This window comes from Pinus tabuliformis, chromosome 9, assembly GCF_031772625.1.
Source record: "Pinus tabuliformis cultivar Carrire ecotype Pingquan chromosome 9, CPIR1, whole genome shotgun sequence".
NCBI classification, from domain to species: Eukaryota; Viridiplantae; Streptophyta; class Pinopsida; order Pinales; family Pinaceae; genus Pinus; species Pinus tabuliformis.
Window position 1 is genome coordinate 179,034,511 of NC_142307.1, and position 20,221 is coordinate 179,054,731.

Sequence of the window (20,221 nt, forward strand, 5' to 3'; positions counted from 1 at the left end):
AATCAATTGTAATAATTGATTTGTATGGGCGTTTAAGTTATATGCTAACATAAAGGTTTTTTGTTACACTCGAGAAGTTTCACATTTAGGAAGTTTGAAGGGAATTTTGTTTTAGCTATTTGAAATAGTTCGTTAATTCTCCGAATATATGAGTTAATTTTCAAATTATTTTTTAAAGATGGAAATTTAAAAATAGATTATTTAAATAATAATTTTTTTTTTCAAATAATATAAAAAAATAATAGTTAATAATAGTTTTTTTTTTCAAATAATATAAAAAATAAATAGTTAATAATAATTCTTAAAACACTTAGTGTATGATATATTTCATATTTATAAGATTAAAAAAATAAAAAAATTAATTAAATTATAATTTTATTTTAAATTATTATTATTAATAATTATAAAAAAGGTTAATAAGTGAGTTAAACATATATATTAAAAAATATATATGAATATTCTTAATCATGAAAATTCAGCCTCATATTATCATGGAAATTCTTAGCTTGTTAATAGCTCTTGCTACAATATCATGAGTCAATACGTTTGCTTATGAATTGCACATGCTTCTTATGACATGCGTTGATATGACATTTTTTAAAATAATTAATTTGAGATAAATTAATTAAAAGAACACAACTAACTTGAAGATAAAACTTAAGCCTTGATTTATGAATATTCCCTCATACTCCATGAAGGTTTATAATTAAATTAAAGGGCATATTCTAAAATAGACTAGTAGGTTAATAAATCTATCAAGATTCTTAAATGATAATTAGAAATAATTATTTTCACTTTATATTAATCAATGCATTATAACCAACATAGATGCATCTTAAATCTAGATTTACATAGATAAATCTAACATAGACAAATACTATGGACTAACTCAAAGTTATATATAAATTTGTTTTATTTTTATTTTTATTTTAATGTTCACCAAATAAACATAACATAATATTACAAAACACACACTATCATTATCCTACTAAGCTTTAGAGTGCCTATCAACAATAAATTTTTTAAATTAACTTAAAATAAATTAAATTCACTTATATTTTCTTACTATATTTATTTATTTTTTACCAAAAAAATTAGTTTTTAAATAATTAACTAATTTTAATTATCTTACATTTAAATTAAATTGTTTTTTTCATTTTTTCCCTAACGTGTTTTCAAGTTATAACCATTAAATTTCTTCTGTATAGTGATTCATAATTACAATTTATTTTATAATAAAATTTATAACAATTTTTTACCTACACATTTTTATTTTTATTTAAAATTAATAATTTTTAAAAATTAAAACATACTATTCATATTTTATTATATCTAGCTATCCCCTAACCATTTCTAAAATTAAAATAACAATTGAAATAAAACATAAAACTACAAAATTTAAGATTTTCTTCCTAACTTTATTAAATAAATAATGATACGGAAATTTAGTTTATAGATAATTTTATTAAGTCATTTATTATTAATTTATGTTTTTTATTTTATGGTTAAATTTAATATTTGTTTTAAAAATAAATTTTGTTTTAATTTTTTCTACCAAACTTACAATTAGAATGGATTCATATTTATATATAGCAAGAGGAACCATATAAATTCCGTATTACTTATAAGAAAAATAAATCTTAAATTTCATACTTTACCTAGTATTTTTTAACCATATGATTATCATCACTAATTAAACTAGGCCATAAATAAATAAATAAAAATATAATGTAAATATGAAAATATTTATAAATTATCAAAAATTTTAAGATTGCATTTGAATGTTTTTATACAGAATGTAAGTTATATTCTTCAATGTATCCGAACTGTGTTTATGTAAGTTTTCACTTTTGAAAAGAAATGTGGTTAGAAAACTTAGGTCTCTAATAAGCGAAGTGTTTCTGATGTATAGAAATTGGAATCACCTTTAATTAAAGAGAAGATATAGGCGTGACCCTCTAAATTTGCGCGGAAATTGAAATTACAGTAAATCCCTTTATAACTAATTTTGTACGTTAAATAACTTCGAAGATGTCGGTGGAAACTTCAAAAAACTTTAGATCAAAATGCAAAATCCGGTTTCTTTGAAACTTATATGATTGGAGATAAAACGTATGAGAGAATCTACCGTCCCAAAAATCCTGTTCCATTGAAATTTATATGACTTGAAATAAAACGTATGACACAATCTACCCTCCCAAAAATCCGGTTTCTGTGAAATTTATATTTATATGATTTGAAATAAAACGTATGAGACAATTTATCCTTCCAAAAATCATGTTTCTTTGACATTTATATGATTGGAAATAAAAAGTGTAAGACATGTAGTATCTGTTTCTCTGTTTTGGCAGAACATGCAGAAAAATTGAAGTATCGCATTTGCATGGAAAAGGTTCAAGTTATTGTCGAGGTTAGTCATTTCTATCATTGAAAATTCAAAGAAGTGTTCTAAATCGAAAAAAGCCTACTAATTTGTTCGGTCATTAATTATTTTTTCATTTCATTTTTTGGCTCCTTGATTTATTTATCATTCCTTAACCGTTTAATTTACTAACCCCTTAATTTATAGTTGACCCTGATTCTTTGTCTTTCTTAATTTGAATTTATTTTTTTCATTAATTTATTTTGTGAATAATAAGGCCCGGACTCTTTTGGTTCTATTTTTTAGCAGGGCTCCTTACTTCTAATTGTTTTTCTTAGTCCATATATAGTTTATCTCTTGATTTTATTTAATATTAGTGTGTCCCACTAATTAATGCTATAAATATCCCGGATCTGGGTGGCATTACTGACTCCACAGTTCTCCATGCAAGAAGTTAATGCCCAGTATTGCCAGCTGCAGAGCAGCGTGGCCTCCCGGGACGTAACCTCATGCGAGCAGGGAAAGGGTATTAATGTGAGATCGGGTGGCAGATTTGCATTTATGTTATGCATCGATCGACGCAACATTCCCTCTGATATAATCATGCCGATTCACTGTTCTTTCACCAAGCCTTGTGCTCAGTCGCGTGGTAACAGAACCTGGTTTGCGGAGGCTGAGGGTGATGGATTAACTTTGATGCACTGTCGCGGGCTCCAAGCCATCTCTCTCAAGGGTAATTTCTCCCCTGTTATGGATTCTTGCTCTCTTTTGTTGTCTGCAATTTTAGTGAATGTTTATAAGCTCTTTCATATTTTGGTGTCGGTTGCAAGCTCTGTTGGGCATCCCTCTTGCCTCATTCGACTCAGTCCTGTTGGTCATCCAGTCCATAACCCATTTGTGTCCTACCTCCTGTCCGTCATCATGGTTCGCTCGGGCAAGAGGCAGCGTTTAGGAGGCATCGTGACAGCCGTTTGCATCCTCTAGTTGGTCATGCCATGGAAACGGTGCCGAAACCTTTCAATCCCTCCCCCGTCCATGAAGCTGAGCCTTCTGCTGGTTCTAGACGTAGACCTATTCTGAACAGTGCTTTCTAAACAACACACTTTAAATTCCAAAGTAATCTACACAGGCCCCTGGTCACTGCCCACATCACCCTGATACTCTCGGAAGAGGAAAACCTTGTCTCCCCTTTGGCCTGTATCGCCCTTGATCCTTCTCCAAGTAGTGAGAATTCCTCGGACAAAGACAGCATGGAGAATTGGGAAAAATAGAAAGCTGAACAGGAGGCTTTTCTCAAAAATCTTCCTCCCCCTGAAGATACAGAACCTGCAGCTGAGGACAGAACTCATGGCCAGGCAGATCATACCATAGCAATCCCTGACAGCGATTTAAGCGGTAATGAAGGTCTGAAGACTGGTGACACAGGTCGGGACGAGAAGAAGGACCATGGCCCAGCAACGGAGAAGTAACGCCTCTTGGGACTGTCTCTTTTTGTTTAGGCTTTTGTCTCAGGCTTGTGGTCAAGTTTCTATGCAAATGTCCTACTGTTTTTTGGCTCCCAGATGGGTATTTGATGACTTTTTATATGCTGGGTTGCAATGTTTTTTGTGTTTATGTGCTGGCTCAGTTCTCCTTCTCGGCAACACATGTCTTTCTCTATGTCTGATATCTGGTTTCTTGCACTGTGTAATAATGGGGCAGTTTTGTTCTGTCGAGTGTTGTCATGCCTCGATAATATGTAAAATTATTTTGCCTTTTAGTTAATAGAAGTTAGTATTTGTAGAGAAAAAAAAAATTAATGCTATAAATAAAATAATTTTATTTTTAAACTAGCTATTTATTTTGGTTATTATATGACTTTGACTTTGAATATTCTTTATTTCAAAACTTTACCTATTTCATAATATGTAATATAAACTGATTTTTCACTGTATATATGGATTCAACACTCTGAAAAACCCTTACGATTGTGCAGGGTTACCCATCAAGCTTATGATTTCAATAAATTCTTATGGGATATTAGAGAAATTAGACCAGAAAAACCCACCATGAAAACTTCCAAAAAGTCTCACTAAAATAACTCGTTTCATAATTTTACCTAATATATTTGATGTTTTAAATTAATTAATATTTTTATAAACTAGCCGTTTATTATAGTAGTTATTTGAATGAAGGGTTTCTACATTGGTCTCCATTGAATGGTGTGCCAAGATTTGCTTCTTCATCTTGTCGTGACAATCAACACACTGGATGGTTCAAAAAGGTGTCGTCAAATATTCTTTGATGTCAATTCTACAGAAAAATTTGTTTTTTTAACGTATAAGACAATCACCTTAGCCTACCAAATATTCTTTGACATGATTTTTACTGGAAAAATTGCTTTTTAACGTATAAGACAATTAGCGTACTCTACAAAGGCGGAGGAATTGCTCTTAGCGTACTCTACAAAGGCGGAGGAATTGCTTGCCAAAAGTGGCGGGAATCTGGGCAAAAAAATTCAAGAAACTTTGCCCCATGAGTGTTGGAATCATGTTTTTATGGTGGAAATGGTTTTAACACCATTAAAAACCTACTCAGAATTTCAGAATTTTGTGATGGTAGAAATAATTTCAACATCATCAAAAACCTATCTAAAATCTTGAAAAAACCTATCTAAAATCTTGAAATTTAACAATTTGACAGCTTTATATTGAATTTACAAAAATCCAATTTTATAATAATATTACCCAAATATCAATGATTTGTAGGAAAAAAAAAAATTAAACTGATTGGACTACGGCCAAGACAATCTACCCTTCCCTTTTATGATTTCCGGGATTGTAAGTGCATGTGTGCTGTACATGGGTTATATGTTGTGTCACTTTGGCAGGGTGCGAATCGATTTTTTTAAAGGTGGATTAACGCACATCATGGGCTACAGATACGTATCTCTATTTTTCATTGATTGACAGCAATTTGAATGGCTGATAGCGACTGACATTGTCTCCTCCGATACTTTTAACCATGTGTCCAGTCAGAGCAGACTCTTGCGTGCTTTCAGATGAATGCGCAGAACAGGATTAAGGACGTCGTCACATCTCGTGTTCCCAAGTCTGACGGTAAAACCCAATTGAATAACTGAACCGAATATGCTCGGGAGTCGGTGTACTAGATGCCAAATGTACAGCAAAGCCACGCTGTTCTGACAATGTTGCAGATACTGGTTTTCTCATATGCCTGAGCCCTATCACCCACTATGAAATGCGTTTTGGATCCGTCTCTCTCAGAGAAACCATCTATGCGTTTTGGATCCGTCCTTCTCAGAGAAACCATATGTTTAATCCGTTGAAAAATGGATAGGAAGTGCTCTGCATGTGCCAATGCACCTGGACGGCTTTTCACCCATGTAAGGGCATATAAACGCATTAGATAGGCCAAGCATTGCATTGACTTTCAATGAAGAATTACCAAATTACGAATTAGGATTGAATTTTAGTTTATGTCTAGATACATTGAATGAGAAAATTTGAATCTTCGTGCTCCAGGGTTTTTGAATTTAAAAAGAAACACGAACGGTATGGAAGGAAATAAGAACGGAAATTCCAACCAACTATGGAGAATGGATAAGGCAAGATTTGTGGATAAGGCATTCGGATATTTTCTTCAATCAACTCGACAACATTGGAATGTCATTCCAAAGATATGATCAGAAACTCACTTCCAATAAGTTTTTAATTTTCTATTCATAAAAACAATAACTTAATAAACTTAAAATTCTAATGAAAATAATTCTCATAAATTTTAGGTTTTCAATATAAATTTATCGTAAATTTCTTAACGGAATATCTATAATAACTTACAAATCATATTGGATAGGCTTATCATCATAGGGGATCTCATCATTAAAGTTCATGAGATCTCTATTTTCAATAAGGGAAGTGTAATTCAAGATTATATTGAAATAATTAGTTTGATAAGCTGAAATTCAATAATATAACAAAGCTAATATTAAACCAACACTGAAGTATGTCAAGTATAGTTAACCACATTAATAAATGTCTTTGACTAATTTTATAATATGGCATTATAACATTGGATAAACTGCAATGTAATGTAATAATTTAATTATGGTTTTCGATCTTGCTTACCATTTTCAAACTCACAAGGTTTGTGTTTCATAAAATAAAATTTATTTTCGAATTTTGTAAAGAAGCAATTCATGAAATCCAAGTAAGACAATTTCAAATTGTCAAAGTTCCTACTTCATAAAGTAATAGTGTTATTCAAAAGCCAAAATCCCATATTGAATGTGTCAAATATGGAGTGTTGTTTCATAATTGCACCAAGTGGCACTTTACAACTCAGTATAGGGGAAATTTGTAAGTGTAATGTAATGAATTCTGAATTCAATATGTTGAGTGAGATTGTCCATTTTTTTTCACTTTTTATATACATGATGATGTTTACTTCCTCATTATTGAACTACATATTAGGGTGAATGAAATGTATTTACTATAGATTACAAACTATGTTTATATCTATGGTCCTTTGTCCATTTTTGTTCACTTTTTATAATTTAGAGCCCCCTAATTTGTCCATTTTTGTTCACTTTTTATATACGTGATGATGTTTACTTCCTCATTATTGAACTACATATTAGGGTGAATGAAATGTATTTACTAGAGATTACAAACTATGTTTATATCTATGGTTCTTTCTCTATTTTTGTTCACTTTTTATATACATGATGATGTTTATTGAGAGCCCCCTAATTTGTCCATTTTTGTTCACTTTATATGCATGATGATGTTTACTTCCTCATTATTGAACTACATATTAGGGTGAATGAAATGTATTTACTATAGATTACAAACTATGTTTATATCTATGGTCCACTAAAGTGAAAAGTTCAAGCAAAGACACCGTTTAAAAATTTGAACACCTAAATCACTTTATGAAAATCAAAGATCCACACACATCATTTTTGACCGTCTAGACTATGTTTATCATGTGTGATTTTTGGTAAACATCATTGGCCACATATATTTTGATTAAGAAAATTATGTTTAACAATTTTTTGACAATGGTTGACCATAATGGACTATAGTTGTCCATGTTCACCATGTTTAAACATCAATATCTATGTTTTTCCTATAAATGACTTTGGTTAAGGATTGCATGACTATGGTTAAACATGATTTGACTATGATTGACCATTGTTTGTCTATTTCTGGCCTTATGGTAGAATGTAATTTATTTTATAACACGCATACACACACACACATATAATTTTTTTGTGTTCTTATATATTATATCATGATTATTGATATGAATTTTTATTATTAAAAATTATTTTAATTTGTATATGACTTTATTTATATGTTGCAATTAATAATAGAAATTTAAAAATCATAAAATTCAATTTGTTACATTGTAATTTTTTTTATTAATAAAATTACAAACAACTATTTAGATAAAAGAAAATCATAATATAAATATCACATTAAGAAATATAACATATAAATACTATTTATAAATTTAGATCCATTTTACCATGTAAACTAAAAATATGATTCTATGATCCCCTCGATGGGTGTGAAAAAATAATGTGAGAAGAGCCTAGGGGAGGGTGACAGTCACTCCACAGATACCTTGGATCTTTAAGGTAGGGTGGCATAGCCAAGGCTTTCACTATTTCCAAACAATACTTCTTGGACCAACCCAGACTCAACACCCGCTCTATTAAGAGTATTAATAAGAGCTAGCAATCCCAATTTTGTTGCAGACATGGTCGAAAGAGATCCACTCAGACCTCCAAGGGGTGGATGTACAACAAGATGCTGCTATCCGCAAAATATATTTGGCATCCTGCTTTCTTCACAATTCACGATGAGATAAATTATAGTTATCAATATCAAAGCTTTGAAGAATGTATATCTGCTTATAACTTCAATTATATGCTCTACACACCTCCATACCTACAATATATTGACTCTATTTTTCACAATTTGAAAGCCACATTTTTAAATGAGTATTATAAAATATTGGTTAATAACTTCAAGTCACCTTGCCATCCATCAATGTCGAATAACTCAACTTCTACTTATAATATTTCATTTTGTTATTATTTATCTCAACCACACCCAAGAATAGGAGCTAGCTAGAACCTTCAACTCATGTAAATATTATAGTAAACAATATATTATATGATGAGGAATATCAAATATAAGACAAGTAGAATTTAATATATCCAATATTTATTTTCTCGAGGCACACAAATGTGTAAAATTATTTTTTTATGTTCCTGCACGTCGAGGTTTGTTGAAGAGAATTGTTGAATAAAGTTGTTGTTACTGGTTTGTTGTGCGAAAGGGATGTCATTGCATGATGTGAGTGACAAGTGTCCTAAAATATTTTTCGGATAGTGTTCTCGGTGTAGATTTAGATAAGGGCATGTATGGTTTGGAAAGTGAGTCATCCAATTACGTAACATTGAAATTCAAATATTGTGTATGGACCGTGATAGGGAAAGAAACTACTTGCGATAGACTACAACCTTATTTAGGCACCAAACACTAAAGAGTGCACACAAATAATTTTTATAGGCTACAACATTATTGAGGGATCAACTTCAAAAATGAGAAAGCTTCGACTTGTTGTAGCCTTCAACTTGATTGAGGCACCAACCTCAATGGAGACACCCAGCTCCTTCTTCAAATTCATGTGGACCACTTTTCACAATATTTTAAATTGGATCCACAAGATTTGTGTATAGTTGTTTGCCACTGAATTCACTCTCATAAATAATATCATAACCTACACTTATTGTAACTGCAATCAATGTCACAACCTGTAATCATTATCATAATGTTGTCTTAAACCTGCCATATCTCATCCATACTCTGTTACAACTTCTTCGTCAATATGGTTACATAAAACTTTTCCCAAAACTTGTTATGGCCATTTACATAACACGTGGTACAACCTGCTCATAAGTTCCCAAAATAGATAACATTGATTCTAGACATAAAAAATATATCATCAAGGGTGTTCAATCCTTCAAAACTTTTCACCACTCACTCCTAGACATCATGCTTCTTTTGGAATTAAATGTGGCTTTAAAATGAGCCCAAAAAACCCCAAAATCCATATAAAGTCAAAAATTAAGTTAAGTGTTCAATAGTATATAAACCATGAAAAAATTTAGGGGTTAATATTTGCAAGCACATTAATTTTCCATCATTTTAATAAAAACTAGATTCACCAATCTTCTTTTTTTCAAAAATGTTTTGCCTAAATTTTACAGAATAAAATTATTTTACCATAGAAGTTACCAAAATTATATAGATACGATATATAAAATCACTAGAAATTTGAATACTTTTACAAAGATATCCACAAACATTTTACAATTTGCATATTAGGAACTAGTGAGATTCACCACGGTTTCTAAGTTTTAAAATAAAGTTCCATCCTTGAAGTTTTTCCTAATATAAATCACAAGCCTCTGCTAGCTTGAGCGAAATTAAACAGAGGGTCAGAGCTCATTCTCTACCATATCATAACCAAGACTTCACCTCAGTCTTTAAACCACACAAAATATGAAACTTTGCCTCCACTCTAGAGACTTAACCTTTGCTCGTCATATTAAAAGGCCGATAACAATAGCAATGAATTTGAACCAATGCAATCCACTTCGAACTTAGAACAATCGATTTTTATCAACCACATACATGTACTAATTCTCTTCATCACAAGTTCATTGCAATCTCCTCCATGGCATGTGTATATATACACACATTTAGTGGTCTCAACGCTCCTTTGGGCTGAAGATAGACCAATACTTATGCCAGTAATCATGGATCCTTAACCATTATAACCATATCATGTGACCATTCGTATGTACTTGTCCCTAAGTTTGTGGCATGATTCTTTGGACTTATCCTTTATGTGAGCATATGACCATGCCATGTGACATGGTCCTTATGGGTCCATGGTCATTTGCATGATGATATCAACATGAAGTCATCAGGCCATGTGGCAACCTATTATAGGTGCCATGTGTAACCCATTGTGTTCCTTTTCACGAATAAAAAATCTTCATTTGTGCTTGCTATGTGGCATACCCTAGAGGAACTAAGTCACCTTGCTAGCGTCATCCAAATGATGTGTTAAGCCACATCATCAACTTGTTGCTTTAGCCAATTGAACTATGCCATGCATCAAGACTACCATGTCGTCATCCTCAGCTAATCAAAATATGCCACATATCGGGATTACCATATCATCATCCCCGACTAATCAAAATATGTCATGTGCTAGGACTACTATGTCATCCTTGTCAGGATGCAAAATTGACACCTCTTAATACCTATTTTCCCGACCTTTTCTTATCATTTGGATTCTTATAACCATACCTTATTAGTCTGATAGACATGGTTAACTAAAGTATGTTTCATTTCTATGGTTCATCCTTATTATTTATTTCTTCTTATAGTTTGACATAAAAGTTAACTACTTTAGACAATTTTATCAATAAATTCACAAAGGGATGTTACAGGGTGTGTGTCTTGTTGAGTTGTTATTACAAGAATATATCTCCTACTTTTTCCTCACAAAGAATGAAGCGGAGACCTTGTTGACGATGTTGACACACAATGAACTCATTTTGGACACATTGTTCTCCTATGTTTAGCATTGAGGATCGGTTTGGATAGATACTTTGTCAGAGCTAGTTCAACCATCGAAGAAGAAGTTTGTGGACAAAGTAGTTGGCCTAGTAGAAATAGTTAAGCTTCTTCATTAACAAAGCATTGCAATATTTGAGAAGTTGTTACAACTTGGTTTCAACCAAGTTTATTTCTAAAAGACAGTTATTGTATATTCTTGATTTAGATCACATGAAAATTAAGAGATTCTAAGGATGATCTTGTCTTTCAACAATATGAATGTATTTTGTAGTTATAAAATAATGTACTCTCTGCATTAATGAAAATCTCTACCATTCACGGCTTCATACCTTTCTTTTGAGTAGCATGTGTGCTTTGTAATTTACCAACTCCTGCTACGAAGGAGGGGCCCTCCTTATTAGGGATCAATGGTTCAAGAGGTAATGTAGTAGTGTGTTTTTTCCTCTCAATTATGGTTCATGTGTGTTTTTTATATTGTTGCAGCCTTTGGTTCATGTATCAGATAGTTGTGAACTTCTAATCTCTATTATTATGTAACAACATTGGTCTTCGGTCAGTCCCTTCATTGATGTAGTGTTTATTTTATTTTTGTTACAATTCTTTTATTTGTTTATTTTATTGAATGAGTGTTTAAGAAATTTCTTGAGTATTAATGGTTTCCTAGAGTGTTATTTTTTAGAGTGGTCATGTGGGAGAGTGAGTTTTATTCTACAACATATGTCTTTATTTTCTTAAAGTGTGAGTGAGAATTAGAGTGTAACAACAAGCGTTTTATTTCTTAAAGTGATATTACAATGGTTGGCTTGATGTTTTATGTGTGCTAGTTTCTATCCTTCCCTGCATATACTTTCTGTGATAGCCTTGAAACAAAAATCCTACCCATATTGACAAATAATGTGAGAGCTAGATCAACTCTTTCAAATTAAAAATCCAGTTGGTCCACCTAACATTTTTGGCACCAATGTTGGGGAGGCTGTAGAGGTGCATATGTGTGACTAGTTTACATGAATTGAATGAAAGTGTTGTAGGTATTTCTTTTTACTCCGAGGTTTTCGGGCAGTAAGATGAGAGGTAAGAACCTGTGCATCGCTTTAACATACCGAAGTGGGATTATCCTCATAAGGAATTAGAGCACATAGGATTGCATTAATGAATAGTGAAAATGAAAACTATGGTGCCCCCAAAGAAAGTAATCATGCAGGTAGGAGAGGATGAGAAAGAAAGAAGAAGAGTTAGGATCTAAGAAGAGTAACATTTATATAAGAGATCATCTGAAAAGCTGCAGAAAAATCATCTATTCAGGGAGTAACACCTAAGAATAAAGGCTTAGATAAATCTACTCAACAAAGGCCATCATCCCCTGAGTCTTCCATGTTGGGTGCACACATTAGGGAAGTATGATTTTATGAACCTTCAACCTTAGAAACAATCCCTAGATTTTCTAGTACATATGTATTAATAAGTCAGAAGTATCAAAATTTGATAGAAGGGAAAGGAGATACAGATGAGCGAGACCTAGAATCAATTCCTGAATGTTGGAAATAATACTGAGAGGGGGGGGGGGGTGAATCAGTATTATAAAATCAATATAACTTTTCACTTTCCATATTAAGATTCATATGTGATGCAACGAGTATATATCCAGTAAACATATGATTCAGTTAGTTGATCTCTAATGAGTGCATCAAAACATTATTAACCATATGAGTAGTAAACCGAAGCAGTAAAATAGAACAGATCATCACACACAAGAAGCACACATGAACACCATGATGTAAGGTGGAGACCCAATGTGGGTGAAAACCACCTGCTACAAGTCGTCTCAATCTTCTTTAATAAGAAATACCTTTTACAATAGTTCTGTACTGGTGCAGACTTATACCAGTACATAGGCTTCTACCTGTAGAAGGCTACAACCTTCTCTCGTTCTCCAGACTCTCCTGGAAGGGAGCTACAACCCCCTTTACTCTTGTACTAGTACGCAGGTTGCTACCTGCTGAAATGCTCCAACCTTTACTTGTTTTTCAGCTACTACTAGAAGGGAGCTACCACCATCTTGGCTTTTGTACTAGCTGATGTACTAGTACGTAGGTGCCGACCTACCGAAGGCTACAACCTTCTCTTTCTTCCTCCAGGTACCATGTTTCATCAATTTTCAGACTGGATACACTGAAGCACAACATCATATTCTGAAAGGCCAGATTTCATCCAATTTTCATACTGGACCCATTAATATCATTGAAGCTCATAATCAATCAATACTAGCATCATCAATCTCTGAATTACCCAATACTGAATCAATGCTTTCACCAAAGCCAACGCGCATACAGATCTGCAAATATTTCCTTATAACTTTGCAGCTGTTCCATACATCAGACATACCCAGATCATACCATTCATAAAACATACATCGATAATTCAGATCTAGTCTATCAAACCATATAATGATAAACATTACAATCCTTAAGATCCCGATCCATCAAGTATCAAATAGATCTGCAATCAACCAACTTCCTTGTGCATAAACTGAATTAATACTTTCTCAGCACACAGTAACCAGATATCAAATCAGAACATTCAACATCGCAGTAATAGATAAAAACAGCTAAAACATATTTCAAGTAAAGTCCGCAACTTCACCAACAGAAACCTGCGTAAAGATCTATAAATTCATTCTTTCAAACATTCATATATTAGTTAATCTAGATTATCAGATTTATAGATCAAGTGTGCGCCACATATCACAGATCAAAATCATATAGAGATACCACTATTCCAGCCTTAAGATTTTGACCCATCAATAGAACTTATCCTTCTCCTTGCGCTCAGGTTCCTTCTTTATTCAGATCTAGATCTACACCATAACCCAATCACCGTATTCCAGATCTAGCACTTTATTAGATATTCAATTATTCATAAGATTGCCTTGCCAAATGATCTCCTTCCTCTTTTATAGTCATAGGCCGTTCACAATACCAGGGTCCAAAACCATAATAACACAATACCATGAACCCAATACTTGGGGTCAACACTTTTGGATGCAATACCACGGACCAAAACCATAAGATCAAAAACTGTTGGACAATACCATGAGCCAACCATGAAAGTGCGTGAACTTTTCTCTATATGAAAGAAACTTTTCTCTGCATGAAAGTGCATGAACTTTTCTCTACATGAAAGAAACTTTTCTCTCCATGAAAGTGCGTGAACTTTTCTTTACATGAAAGAACCTTTTATCTTCATGAAAGTGCGTGAACTTTTCTCTACATGAAAGAAAGTTTTATCTTCATGAAAGTGCATGAACTCTTCTCTACATGAAAGAAACTTTTATCTTCATGAAAGTGCGTGAACTTTGCTGCACTATAATTTATCATCTGAGATGAGTGAGTTGCCATCAAGTACAACATATGTATCATAATGCCAACAATCTCCCCCTTTGGACTTGATGGCAACAACAACCAATCACTCTCCCCCTTTGACATCAAGGACAAAGTGCGGACCAAGATATTCTCTTCCTTTGCTGTCCATACTCCCCCTGACTACTTTCTGAAATCTCTGAATGAGCTCCCCCTTTGTATATGCCATGGTGCACCAATTTTTCCATGCTCTTTCTGAGAACATGCTGAAATCTCTGCTCTGCTGAAATATGTTGTTCATGCTCCCCTTGACTGTAAGCAAGGTCTACAAAAAGATGTTCTATAGGAAGAAGAACATGACTCTATACATCATAAATGACCTTCCTATCGCCAAAGACTCATACATACATCTATCTCCCATCACAATGGTGATATCCCGAAAGATAACATAGGAGAATAACATCATTCATCCCAGGCATAGTGGGGCAACCAACATAGGCCGTTACATGACCCGAAGAAATCTCATCAAATGACTACAATAGATAGAGACACACTATTACATCATGAGTCTTGATATGACCTTTACATCGAATGATATTCATGACATTTATAACAGAGATAAAACACCTAAATAAGATCATGATAAACATTAGCAACAACACTGTATGATCTGCTCCATAGCATCTGTCAACAACAACTAGACCAATAGCTTGTATTAGTGCATGAATCATGAAGGTATGTCTGTATCAACTCATCCTTTTGAACAGAATCATTCACATTCTATCATATTTGAGAAGCACCATAGCCATCTAGATCTGCATGAACCAAGTATCATCAATTGGGAATATCTGCATCAATCAAAATATGTACGAAACAACTTATCATCATATATATAAGAACTCATCATCATCAAGTCTCCAACAATGCAACTTTGAATAATCATCCATGTATCCAGCCAACAATCTTCATCCATATATGTGCCAAGAACAATAGGAATCCTGCATCATAACTGTAATATATGATCTTTATGCATATGACGACAACAGCATATGAGTGACTCATCATCAAGTAAAGAAGATGTGAATTCAAGCTATGTACTTCTCCTTATCCTTATGAAGATCACCATGTAAGCACCATTAGAGAATCAACCACAAATCTGATCTAAATATCAACTATGTAACCCCAAGAATCATCTGAACAACTCATAACCATATCATAGCAAGATAAATCATTTATTTATATAAGCATCATCTCCAAGGACTATTAACCATAATGCCAACAATGCATTAAAAGCATATGCTCCCCCTAAACCTATGCCATCTTCTTTACTGTCAGATCTGATCATGCATATCAACAAGAAGTATCAAGTCATCATCATTATCAAGTTAGAAACAAAACACTTCTAACCATCAAGTCATTTCCACACATTATCAACAAATTGTAACCATTATCAAACATCGCAAATAATAAACCGAATCATAACTGATCCTTTTCCTGAACCTGTCCCTACTGCCTTTCCTCAAACAATCATAAACACGACTATGCCATAACAAACTCACGTATATACGTGACTTCTCTTTAAGAAACTTGTGTATGAGATTTAGGACACTGAAGTTTTACACTTCCAGCTCCCTCTGATTCTGTTATGTTTGTATGTTGTGGTGTGCCGCCTCTTTCTCACTGCACTTCTTTCTTCTTCCACATCTTCAAGTGTGATGATGGTGTTTTCTCCTTTTGGTATGGTGCCCATACTTTGTTCCTACATTCCTTAGCTATATGTCCAAGCTTGTTACATGTGTAACATCTTACATGTCTCATATTTCTTCTATAGCAATCAACAACTCTGTGACCAAACATCTTGCAAGCAAAGAAATATCCATTAAAGTACCTTGAATGTGATGATCTTTCTGCATGATGGTCTTGAACCCTTCTTCTTCTACATCTGGCTGCAACATGTCCAAGATTATGACATACATAACATTCAACATTATTCATAGGAGGAGTAAAATATTTTCTTTGAAGAATTTCTTTCCTTGGTTGATGATGAGATTGACCTTTGAGCATTTCATATTTTGCAGTAGAGTCCCTTGTCTTACTTTGTGAACTAGATTCACCTTCAATAGATTCATGAAAACCAAGACCCGTTTTTATAGCAGGAGACCTTTGACTATTAAGAATATCATCCAAGACTTTAGTACTATCTTGAAATCGTAAAAGCATATCCTTTTCTTCTAATTTACCTTTCAAGATATTTACCTCAACCTGAAGTTGTTCTTCCTTTTCACGATGCCGCTTCTTCATGTTTTCTTCAACTTTTCTTTCTTCTTCCAACTAATGTCTTAGATTGAGGACTTCATTTTCTTGTTTTTCATGAGCTTGGAGAAGTTCGTCATTCTGCTTCTTTGATTCTTCAAGATCTTCCTTCAGCAAGAGGATCGTAGCTTCAAGACTTTCATAGTAACTGGATCTATCTATGAGTTTCTTGATTGTTGTGCTCTTCTCACTGACTTCATCTCTTAGAGATGTTACTTCATCCTGGAACTTTTGATATTTGTCCTTGAATAACTTCCTTACCTTGTTTCCTTCCTCTAGTTGAGCTTTTAGTTTGGTAGCTTCTTCTTTGAAGGCACATTCCCTTCTGTTCAATAGATCTTGTTGATCTCTAATTTTCTCTGTAAGCCTTTTGAATTCTGCCTCTATTTGATATCTTTCTTGCTCACCCATAAGAGCAAATTCAGTTGTTTCATTACCACTTTCATCTTTTCCAAAAGGATAGATAGCTGGAACATCAGAGGATAGCACATTCATACCTGATAGTTCATCTTCATTCTGAAATGATTCTGAATCTAAAGTGCTTCTTCCACATAATCCCCAATTGATTCTCCCATTGTCATAGTTCTTCTGAGATGTCTTCTTCTGCTTAAGCGCTTTCTTCTTAAGCTTCTTTTCCATTATTCCATGGATCTCCTTCAAGCGATCAAGCTTCTACAAAAGGACCTGCTCTGATACCAATTGTTGGAAATAATACTGAGAGGGGGGGGTGAATCAGTATTATCAAATCAATATAACTTTTCACTTTCCATATTAAGATTCATATGTGATGCAACAAGTATATATCCAGTAAACATATGATTCAGTTAGTTGATCTCTAATGAGTGCATCAGAACATTATTAACCATATGAGTAGTAAACCGAAGCAGTAAAATAGAACAGATCATCACACACAAGAAGCACACATGAACACCATGATGTAAGGTGGAAACCCAATGTGGGTGAAAACCACCTGCTGCAAGTCGTCTCAATCTTCTTTAATAAGAAATACCTTTTACAATAGTTCTGTACTGGTGCAGACTTATACCAGTACACAGGCTTCTACCTGTAGAAGGCTACAACCTTCTCTCGTTCTCCAGACTCTCCTGGAAGGGAGCTACAACCCCCTTTGCTCTTGTACTAGCCGATCCATTTACTAGTATGCAGGCTGCTACCTGCTGAAATGCTCCAACCCTTACTTGTTTTTCAGCTGCTACTAGAAGGGAGCTACCACCCCCTTGGCTCTTGTACTAGCTGATGTACTAGTACGTAGGTGCCGACCTATCGATGGCTACAACCTTCTCTTTCTTCCTCCAAGTACCATGTTTCATCAATTTTCACACTGGATACACTGAAGCACAACATCATATTCTGAAAGGCCACGTTTCATCCAATTTTCATACTGGACCCATTAATATCATTGAAGCTCATAATCAATCAATACTAGCATCATCAATCTCTGAATTACCCAATACTGAATCAATGCTTTCACCAAAGCGAACACGCATACAGATCTGCAAATATTTCCTTATAACTTTGCAGTTGTTCCATACATCAGACATACCCAGATCATACCATTCATAAAACATACGTCAATAATTCAGATCTAGTCTATCAAACCATATAATGATAAACATTACAATCCTTAAGATCCCGATCCATCAAGTATCAAATAGATCTGCAATCAACCAACTTCCTTGTGCATAAACTGAATTAATACTTTCTCAGCACACAGCAACCAGATATCAAATCAGAACCTTGAACACCGCAGTAATAGATAAAAAAAACTAAAACATAACAGAAACCTGCGTACAGATCTATAAATTCATTCTTTTAAACATTCAGATATTAGTTAATCTAGATTATCAGATTTATAGATCAAACTTGCGCCACATATCACAGATCAAAATCATATAGAGATACCACTATTCCAGCCTTAATATTTTGACCCATCAATAGAATTTATCCTTCTCCTTGCGCTCAGGTTCCTTCTTTATTCAGATCTACATCTACACCATAACCTAATCATCGTATTCCAGATCTAGCACTTTATCAGATATTCAATTATTCAGAAGATTGCCTTGCCAAATGATCTCCTTCCTCTTTTATAGTCATAGGCCTTTCACAATACCACGGTCCAAAACCATAATAACACAATACCATGAACCCAATACTTGGGGTCAACACTTTTGGATGCAATACCATGGACCAAAACCATAGGATCAAAAACTGTCGGACAATACCATGAGCCAACCATGAAAGTGCGTGAACTTTTCTCTATATGAAAGAAACTTTTCTCTGTATGAAAATGCGTTAACTTTTCTCTACATGAAAGAAACTTTTCTCTGCATGAAAGTGTGTGAACTTTTCTTTACATGAAAGAACCTTTTATCTTCATGAAAGTGCATGAACTTTTCTCTACATGAAAGAAACTTTTATCTTCATGAATGTGCGTGAACTTTTCTCTATATGAAAGAAACTTTTATCTTCATGAAAGTGCGTGAACTTTGCTGCACTATAATTTATCATCTACGATGAGTGGGTTTCCATCAAGTACAACATATGTATCATAATGCCAACACTGAAGAATGACCACTTGATTAATACATATTGTATTTAGGCATTGCGGTGAAAAAACCCACTAAGTATTCTATTGTAGAGGACGATGTGAAGTATTTAGGACAACCTGGGAAAGCTAAACAATTTGAGTTACTTGAAAAACTTAAACAATCTAAGAAATTCCCATCACTGAGGAGGGAGAAATCTCCTTCGCTAGGAGGGTCACCTGTAATAATTGTACAACAATGTTATTCAACCAACTCACAAATAGATAGATCAACAATTTAAAAATTATCCTCTCCGAGGGGGAAACCTCCTTTACATTAAATAAATGAAAAATTGTTGGATGATAATAATGAAAAGACCTCCTTTGTATATATAGGCATCTAAGGGGTCACAATATAATGACATCCTGCATAGCAATAATAGCGTAAGTGCACAATAATAATAATAGTGGGCTTCTATGGGGCACAACAATAACAATATGGGTGCTACATGCACACAACAATGGGGATACACGAGTATTATAGGGACCTTACATGCCCCTCTCCTTCCAAAAGGTGTTGTCCTCAATGCTTGAGTAGTTATGAATTCTTTTGTATAAAATTCTCATCCTCGCATGTGGAATCTTCAGTGGCTAAGTTCTTCCACTTAATGAGATACTCTGAAATTGATCGATTTTGTAGCTATTAGGTTGTTGTTTTTGTGATTGATTCAGACTCAAATATGTTTTTTCCTTCTTCGCCAAGTTTTGGAAATGCTATTTGAATTGGAATCTTGTCACTGATAACCTTTTTTAGCCATGAAACATGGAAAACTAGGTGTACTCAAGAAGATACAGGTAGCTCCAATTTGCATGCCATAATATCAATCTTCTAAAACTCATTATAAGGACCGTAGTACTTAGGTGATCATTTATTATCCTTCTTAGCTTGTTTGAGAGAAATTTGTTTGTATGTTTGTAG